Source organism: Herpailurus yagouaroundi, unplaced genomic scaffold, assembly GCF_014898765.1.
Source record: "Herpailurus yagouaroundi ecotype Mexico unplaced genomic scaffold, PumYag 187, whole genome shotgun sequence".
Taxonomy (NCBI): Eukaryota; Metazoa; Chordata; class Mammalia; order Carnivora; family Felidae; genus Herpailurus; species Herpailurus yagouaroundi.
The window spans coordinates 30,929,299-30,938,426 of record NW_024412418.1 but is presented as its reverse complement, the minus strand read 5'-3'; the positions used below and the strand labels follow the sequence as shown (position 1 = coordinate 30,938,426).

General features: G+C 52.8%; 1 protein-coding gene across 2 annotated transcripts in view; it reads left to right on the top strand.

The window, feature by feature from the left end:
- The window catches only part of NAV2 (neuron navigator 2), a 742,917-nt gene that overhangs the window by 243,296 nt on the left and 490,493 nt on the right, over nt 1-9,128 (top strand). The gene's annotated exons all lie outside the window — the stretch shown is intronic.

Sequence of the window (9,128 nt, the reverse complement as noted above, 5' to 3'; positions counted from 1 at the left end):
CAAGCATTTGCCCAAGGTCACCCAGCACATCAGTGGCATAGCTGGGGGATCCCTTCACAGGAGGTTTGGCTCCATAGCCAAGCTTTTGCCCAGTAGGTCATCCTTCCTCTTACTGGAAGAGCCTGAACCCCTGGAACTGGGGGCATTGCAATGCAAATACCCCCCACCCCCCATATTTTCTTTAGTCAGTTCTGAATAATACATTCAGATATACTCTATAAATATTAATATGAATAATATATAATATATTCTTTCATGGCCAGGGTTTTTTTTTTTCTTTTTAAAAAAATTCTTGTGTTGCTTTTTCACTCCGACTGCGTTCCCTGAAAGCTTCTCCCCATGTGGACCTTCCAGGGCACTTCCAGCCAGATGACCTCCATTTCCAGTGTTTCTACAGCTTTATTCGTCACGAATAAAATGGGCAGGGAACCTTTGGAACCCAGCCCCGGGACTGTGACTTCAGTGGCCCTCATTCTGAGGTGACACGGTCCCCCTTCCCCATCATTCTGGCCGGCTCTCAGCCCTTTTCAATGTGTCCTGTCCCCGTTCCCTCATGACCGTCTTGTCAGGGGAAGAAGCCACGTTGCTGAGCCAGTGATTTTCTTTTTTCCATCATGTTCTTTGGTCTCCTTCCTCCTGAGCATCCTTTTCAATGAAATTGCAAACCGTTTGTCTGGAGGAACCTGCTGAAAATTCATCCTGTCTCTTGCTTTTTCTTCTTGCCTCCCGTTCATTGAATCGTTGAGCCCACATCGCAGTGCTGTCTTACGGCTCATAAGCTGGGCTCTTCTGTGTTTGGAAGTTCGTTCGGAAAACGGTGTCCAAGAGGCCGAAATGCTCCACTTCATCCCTGACACAAAGGGGCCGTTTGAAGGTGCAAAGGGCCCGGGATTAAGTAAGTAAGCAAACAAGCATGGCCTTTGAGTAGAGGAGTATGGGTGGGTGGGGAGAAAAGAAAGTGGCCTCATGAAACCGTACCTCAGTTTATTTAGACCAGAGGGGTTCATTTGTGCGCGTTCTACACTCATGTCCCAGGGCTTCAAGGAATGCCCCTGTATGCTACTCCGTAGGCACCGGGGATCTTGCCAGAATCCCTTGATGGCCAGCCTTTTTGAAGTGTCGAGTGAAATGTGGGCTGAGGGGCTGTTCTGCTTGAGAATCGGTGTGAGGGGAACCTGGTCCAGGTGCCCTTACTGGGAGTTTCCCCTTCTGTCTGAGGGCTTATCTGTGCCTCTCCTCTCTCTAGCTCTTCCCCTGACAGCATCCAGAAAAATCGCAAGCCTCAACAGGTGATATCTCTTCTTTTCCTCTGTCTCCAAACTGATCCGCGTCGTGTCTTAGCTTCGTCCTCCAAGCGGACCCCGAGGGAGGGATGGCCATGCAAGTCGTTGATTTGGGAAGTGGTCCCATGGGCTATTTATTCACTGATTCACATGCCTCAGGACGCTCCTGGGGTGTGAGCACCCCAGCGCTACCGGCCTGCCCTCTTCGATGGTCCAGCATCCCCCTCAGAGAGAGAGAGAGCGCCTCCATGCAGAGGGGCACTGTTACCATTGTGAGTGACCGCTAGGCTAGGCCAACAGCAATGCCTGGATGTCAACAGCATCTGCTACAGCAGCCAGATGGTCTAACACCACCACGAGTGTAGAACAAAACAATAACCATGGCCAGTATTTACCACTAACCGCTAACCAGCTATGTGTATATTAACCTTACCAGCCCCCAAAACCTCGGAGATAGGACTGCTGTCATGGATTCTGGAACCGGAATAAGTAGGTTCAAATGTCATTTTTTCGGCTGAGCGGTTGGTTGTGTGACTCAGGCAAGTTACCTAGCCTCTTTAAACCTCAGTTTCCACACCTGCAAAATGGGGATAACTATAGTACTTATTTCAGAGGGTTGTGTTGATGCTCAAAATCGCTGACACATATAAAAGCACTTGCAACAGGGGCGCCTGGGTGGCTCAGTCTGTTAAGCATCGGACTTCGGCTCAGGCCATGATCTCGCGGTCCGTGAGTTCGAGCCCCGCGTCAGTCTCTGTGCTGGCAGCTCAGAGCCTGGAGCCTGCTTCGGATTCTGTGTCTCCCCCTCTCTCTGCTCCTCCCTGGCTCGCACTGTGTCTCTGTCTCTCAAAAATGAATAAACGTCTTAAAAAGTTAAAAAAATAAATAAAGGCACTTCCAACAGTAGCTGGCATACATTCAGTGTTCAATAAACCCTAACCATTGGTGTCATTCTACAGACAAGGAACTTTGAAGCTCAAGGAGGTTATTATGAGCTGAAGGTTGTGTAGCCATCAAATGGTGGATTCAAGGCCTTAACTCGGGCCTTCTGCAGCAACAATCACCACTTGCCTACTCTGCCACATGACCTCGTAATCATTTATGTGTGAGGAAGCACTTTATAAACTGTAAAGTGCTCTCTAAATGCTTTGGTTACGTGCTGACTCTGTCTCAGTCCTTGTAATAGCAGATACAGTCTTGTTCGCTCAAGAGCTCTAGTCTGGTTTTTGAACTCTGCTATATGTCATCGCTCCACAGCTGGCACTGGGCGCGGAGCCTGGCTGGACGTCAGCTAAGCGGATGAGTTGCCAGAGGCCCCAGGACAGGCCCCGCTCACACCTCCCGTCAGAGCTCCCACCTTGGAACTTCTGTCCGAGTCAGGCCCTCCCCACCACTTGCCGCCGATGCTGTCTCTGTCCCACTCAGCACTGTCTTCTGCCTGCTCCGGGGATCGCCGTCACCCACGCCACGGCCTCCGTAGTGTGGTGTCTCCTTCCCCTTGCCTCCCCCAGCAGCCCCCCCGCCGACCACCGCCCCCCACCCCCCCGGGCTCAGAGCATCCCTCTACTTGCGCCAACCCCCACCCTGACGTGTGCTCCATCACAAGCTCCTCACGAGCTGCTCTCTCCCCACCCTGACCCCAAGTTCAAGGGCAGAGATGGGCGGCATTCATTCCTTTCTTCATCTGTTTGCCCACTGTGGTTCCAGCCACCGTATCCGTTTGGGTAATTGACTAGGAAATGGGGACCCACACATGGAGATCATTGCATGACTAGAGGAGCTCAGTCTACAGGGAGACTGGCATGCGAACACCACTGGCGATGACAACGAATCTTGGTGGGGACCCAGAGCTGAAGGTGCCCCAAATCTCGGGCCTTCTGTCTCCACGAAGTGGAGTCGAAGCCCTTACAGAGGTGACACTGGAGCTCGGCCATTAGATCAGGATTGATTTGGTTGGAAGGAAAAGCAGTTTTCTCAAGGAAAAGCCAGGTCAAGGGAAAGTGGGGTGGGGAGGTGGATAACAGAGAAGTACAAGGGAGCCTTTCGAAAGCAATGAGCAGGACCTTCCCTCTGGGAGCCAGAGAGTCGTCATGACCCCTGGTCTCCTTTGTCGCTGGTGTCCATCCTGCACATCTCTGCTCAGCTCCCTTTCCCTGTACGACCCCATGTGTCCCAGCTCTGAGCCTGGATGACCTTCCTCCATCAGCGCCCGCCCTGTGGCCTCACCATACAGTTCCCAAGGCCCGTGCCACTGTCCGGCCCAGCCTGGGCCTCCTGTCTATCCTTGGTCGAATCAGCTTTGGCCAGGGAAGCAGGGGCATCTAAGTGCAGAAAGGTCACCTCAGACCCAGCACGGCTGGGAGCCCAGGACTGCATCTGTACAACAGTTTTGAAGGGGAGCATGCGAATTTCCTGTGGCTGTTGTAACAAATAACCACAAGCTTGGTGCCTTAAAACGACAGGAGTTTATGCCCTCACCGTTCTGGAGGCCAGAAGTCCAAAATCAAGGTGCTGGCAGGTGTCTGGGACGTGTCTGTTCCATGCCTTTTCCAGCTTCCGGTGGCTCTGGTGTTTCTTGGCTTGGGGCCACAGCACTCCAGTCTCTGCCTCTGTCTTCACATCGTCTTGTCCTCTGTGTCTTCTCTCCATCTCGTCTCTCACAAGGACAGCTTGTGATTGGATGCAGACCTCACCCTAATCCATGATGATCTCATCTTGAGATCCTTAACTTAATTACATTTGCACAGACCCTTTTTCCATATAAAGGTCACCGACACAGGTTCTGGATGGACATATCATTTGGGGGGGGCACCATTCAACCCCCTCTAGTGAGTCTGACAGATGGACCAAGCTGAAGGAACAGTGTGAGCAAAAGATCACCGTGACTCAGGGGACAATGACACACTACTGCTCCAGGAGAACAGGGTTTGCTGAGGGCAATAGAGGAATCTGAGGCCGGGTGGGACCAGACCCCAAGAGAGCTTCTATATGATACAGTAGCTTTGCCCTGTGGACAGCAAGGGGCCACAGGTGGTTCTTAAGCAATGAAGGAGCATCATGTGATCTGTGTTGTAGGCAAATGAAACTGGGCACAGCCTGGAGCTGCCTTAGAGGGGGATGGGAATGGAGGGAGAGAGTTGTTCAATAAATGGTTACAAAGCACCTACTATGTGCCTGGCATGTTTCTGCAGACTTAGAATAAAGCACTGGGGAAAAGCAATGAAGCCACTGCTATATTAGGGCTTAAAATAGAGGAAGGAGAGGGGGAACAAACCCACAAAACCCCCAGATTTATAACATTAACCAGCAATAAGCTAAAAAGGAAAATAAAGCAGAGAAATGGGCATAGCACATGATGAAAGGTTTTTCTTTTTTTCTTTTTATTTGGGCGGGGGGGAGTATTTATTCTGAGAGAGAGAGAGAGAGAGAGAGAAGAGAAGAGAGAGAGGGAGAATCCCAAGCAGGCTCCTCACTGTCAGCATGGAGCCTCACGCGGGAACTCAAACCGACAAACCGTGAGATCATGACCTGAGCCTAAATCAAGAGTCGGATGTGTAACCGACTGAGCCACCCAGGCGCTGCTGAGGAAAGGTTTTTATACAGGAGGTTCGAGGAAGACCTCTCTGATGAGGTGACATGTGGGCAGAACCTGACGGAAGCGAAGGAGGAGCCCTAAGGTTTCTGAGGGAACAGTGTTTTAGGCAGAGGGAATAGAAAGTGCAAATGCCCGAGGCAGGAGCATTCTTGGCGGGTTTAAGGAGCAGGAAGGAAGAGAGTGTGGCTGGGGAAAGTGAGCAAGGGGAAGAGAAGGAGGTGATAGCATCCCAGAGGAGGGGGGTCTGGGTCACGTAGGACCTTCTAGGCCCTAGTGAAAACTTGGCTTTTTTAAAGGATTACTCTGGAGGCTGTGTGGAGGAGAGATTGGGGGCCAGGACTAGAGAGTAGCATAGGCTACAGCAGTAGTGTATACGAAAGGTGACACTTAGCTTGGAGTGTGGTGTCGGTCGGGGGCTGAACCCACTGGAGTCTGAATGTAAGTGTGGAATTGACAAAATTTGCAGGTGGATTGCCTGTGGGGTATGAGAGAGAAAGGAGAGGAAAAAAAAAAATGACTCCAAGCCTTGGGACCTGAGCCACAGGAAGGATGCGGTTGTCGTACTGAGATGGGGGACCAAGGAAGGACTGGGGTGTCCCAGGTGGGATCAAGAGGTCGTTGCTGGCGGTTTGGGACATACTAAGTTATTGAACCTTGCTTTGTGCTGAGCCATGTTCTAGATGCCTCACGGGTGTTAACTCCTCTGAGACTCACAGCAGCCCCGTGAGATGCATATGGTAGTGCCCCATTGACTGGTGACGAAACTAAGGCACTGAGAACTTAGTTACCTCCCCTGCGGTCTCCCAGGGAGGGAGCTCAGGTAGGTTCCCGATCACGACATAGGACGGCCACTGGACTTTTGGAGAGGTCGAGGGGAGGAGGCAGGGCAAGGGGTATTTGGGAGAAAAACGCCCAGAGGAGATGCTGATGGGCCCCCACCCAGCCTCCTCTCGGCTCCTACTCTCATCCAGATCTTTGCGCTTGGGGAGAAACTCCTGGCCCTCCAGCCCAGCCTCAGCTAAGATTCTCTCACAAGGGGGGTAAGGTCGCGCTCCTCCATGCTGATTTTAAGTGGATTTGCCATCATTCCCTCTTGGCCTGTTTGTGAGATGCTGGCTTTGTTTCTATCTACTTAAAAAAAAAAAAACAAAAAACACCGCGGCGGGCGGGGGGCGGGGGAGAGGGGGGCGGGGAAATGACTCCGTGGAAACGTTGCAAGTTTCCGGGTCCAAAACCATTTATAAATATTATTCCTAAAAAATGAAAAAAAAAAAAGCATGAAAAGTGGCCTAGGCTGTGTCTAGCCCAGAAGGCCTGAAGAGGGGGAGGCCGGGAGAGCAGAGAGGAGGGAGGAGGGCCCACGCCCGGCCTCGCAGACAGAGCCTTCCTGGCAACGCTGCCGCCTTGGCTTGATTTGTTTGGGAAGGATTCATTCTGGAGGCTGCCTTTTTCTGAGAGCTTCTACCGAGGACCCTGAGAAATGGGTCATTTCTTTTGTTAGCTGCGACAGGTTTCAGATGCAAAGGCCCCCAGGCCCAGGCTGTGCTGTGTCCCCAGGACGCCCGGGTAGGGTGCCGTCCCCTGCAACCTGCCGCTGCTCTTGGAGGCTGTGAGGGCGGATAGAGCAGGCCAATAATTCCAGGAAGTCGGGGTCTGTGGAATCACACCAGTTCAGACCAAAGCAAAAGATTGATGGGAATTAGCAAGAGGTCTGCATTCAGGACTGGTTTTGAATTCTATAATTGTGTCTGTTTGAGCTCCGTGTAAGGGCTCATAATCGCTCAGAGGCAGTTCAGCAGAGAGGCAGGTGGGGGGGTGGCTAGCTATACTGAAGAGTTGGGGCTAATTTGTGGCTGGCTTCTTGGTAGCACAAGCCAAGCTCCTTTGGTTGCCTGTCAAGATCCCGCATGGGCTTATTTGCTTTTTATTTCCAAATGTATTGGCTATTGGAGACCGTTATGGGCCAAGCAGTTCACTGGATGCTTTCACAATTGTTGCTTTATTTAGTCCTTATTCTAATCCTGACGTCTAAATGTTTAGTACTCACTTATCGAGAGGAAACTGAGGCTCAGAGAGTCGGCCTGCCCCAGGTGTCACAGCCGATGAGGGTCAGAGCCCCAGCCCTGTGTCCAGAGCTCCCCCGTGACTCCACCCTCGCGCCTCTCTCTTTTCCACCTGCCTCTCTCTTATCTGCCTGCCCCCACCCCCAGCTGCTACAGCTAGGCTATGCTGGGTCCTAGCCCTGCGTCTCTACCTGGTGAGCGTCAAATCCACATCCAAATCCCTGAGCCCTGCCCTAGCCCTGCTCCTTCTCCAGAAAGGCACTCTGGGGAGCCCCAAAGGCCAGAAGAAGTGAGAGCGCTCTTAATTACCTGTGCTGAGAGGCGTGGCGCCCAGAACACTGGGGAAGTCAAGAGAAAGGCCCCCTGCCAGCCCTTGCCTTGTTTCTGTGTGTCGTTGACCCCGATGCTTTCTCAGGCCAAGTGCGGTCCGCAAGGTGGCCCAGCAGCATGGCCCTGCCTGAGGTCTCCTCAAAATGCAGAGTCAGGCCCTGCATCTTAGGTCTGCATCTCAGCAAGGCCGCACATGATTCAGGGCCCACACCCTGAAGCTGGAGGGGCGCTACTCTGGCTGGGGTACTCCCTCCACACCCACGGCCCAGGGCCCGGGCCAGGGAAGGGAGCCGGGGTTTGCCCACAGCTGGGCTCTGTTCCCCTCCTCGCTGGTTAGAGACCCTCTCTTGTTTCGTATCCTCGGGGGTCTGGTGAGGGCACAGTGGGGAAGTGACCCCAGCTTCACAGTTAGCCTTTCAGCTTCTGCTCAGACGGGCCCCTGGGGGTGAGCGTGACCCCCCCCCCCATCCTGACTTCTTTCCCAGATCTCCCCTCTTGTCTGCCCTGGGAGCTGGGAACCCTCTGGGCCCAGGGCAGAAACAGGATGATTCCTTCTTAGCCTTCCTGTCTCCGCTCAGCACAGGGACCAGTTCTGCAAGGCAGCCCCCGCCTTGGTGAGCAGGGAGGCACTGCCTTTGCAGGCAGAGCTGGGGCACCTGTCATTTGAGGTGGCGGCCAACGGATGGCCGGTCCTGCATTTACACGTGCCCGGCTGCTACTTGAGCCCATCCTGAAGGTTTCCTGCCCCATCAGCGGATTGAACTTCTTGCCGCAGAGGTGGGAGTAAGTGGCCGCTTCTCCTTGCAGACTGACTGCTCCACTCCCAGCTCGGCTCTTCCCCCTACAAGCCTCAGAGCCTCTGATGGATGGGTCTAGCCAGCCTGAGAACACTGCTGGGGGGGACAAGAAGGAAAACAGGTCCATTGAGCCGGACCTCAAGATGGGAAGCTCAGATTACAGGCGTCTAATCACAGCATGGAAGAGAGGCTTCACGCCCAGAGGGAACCCAGGAAAAAAATATTTCATGCCTTTTGGAAACCTTTCAGCAGAGATTCCTCCAACGAGATAACTGCCCCCAGAACCCTAGGGTTATTTCTTTACCATCCTTCATTTTGACACCAGATCAGGGGCTAGGTGCAAGAGCTACCATGGGTCGAGAGCGATTTCTCTCGGGGCCGCTGTGCTATGCACATAAACGCAGTATCTCACTGGGTACCCAGAACCACCCTATTCTCCCATTTCACAGATGAGGAAAAGAACAGTAACAAACCCAGGGACCACAGCCGGTAGGAACCAGCATTCAAATCCAGCTTTCGGCACTTCTGCATCACCGTGTTCTACGCCGTTCTACATCCCAACAGAGCATGTGGGCCGGTTTAGGACTTTTCAGAGCTCCATTTGTCCAATGAAAGGTCTGGGGTCCTTCTTGCAGAGTGCACTTTTAACTGCAAAAATGTAGGTACATTTACAAGTGGTAAAAAATTGCCATTGGGACTGGGGCCGCCCTCCCCCCGTCATTCACCCTCCTGCCCTCTCTTGCACGGTACCCGGAATGCCAGCTGAAGACCCGCAGATGTCACTGCGAAAAGAGAGCACAAGGAAAGCAAAGCCAACTGCCTGGCAGTGCTTATTAGTGCGTGAAGACAATGATACCCTTGATGTCTTTCAGAGGAGGGGGTGTGCAGGCCAAATCCACTTCGGCATGTGAGCCCCTCTCCACACAAAGGTTCAATTGAGAGGAGAGCATCCATTATTTTGAGGAAACCTGTCCTGTGTCAGCCATGGTCTGGGAGAGAAAAGATGTCCATATGCCATCTGGGCAAGTCCCATCATAGACACACACACACACACACACAC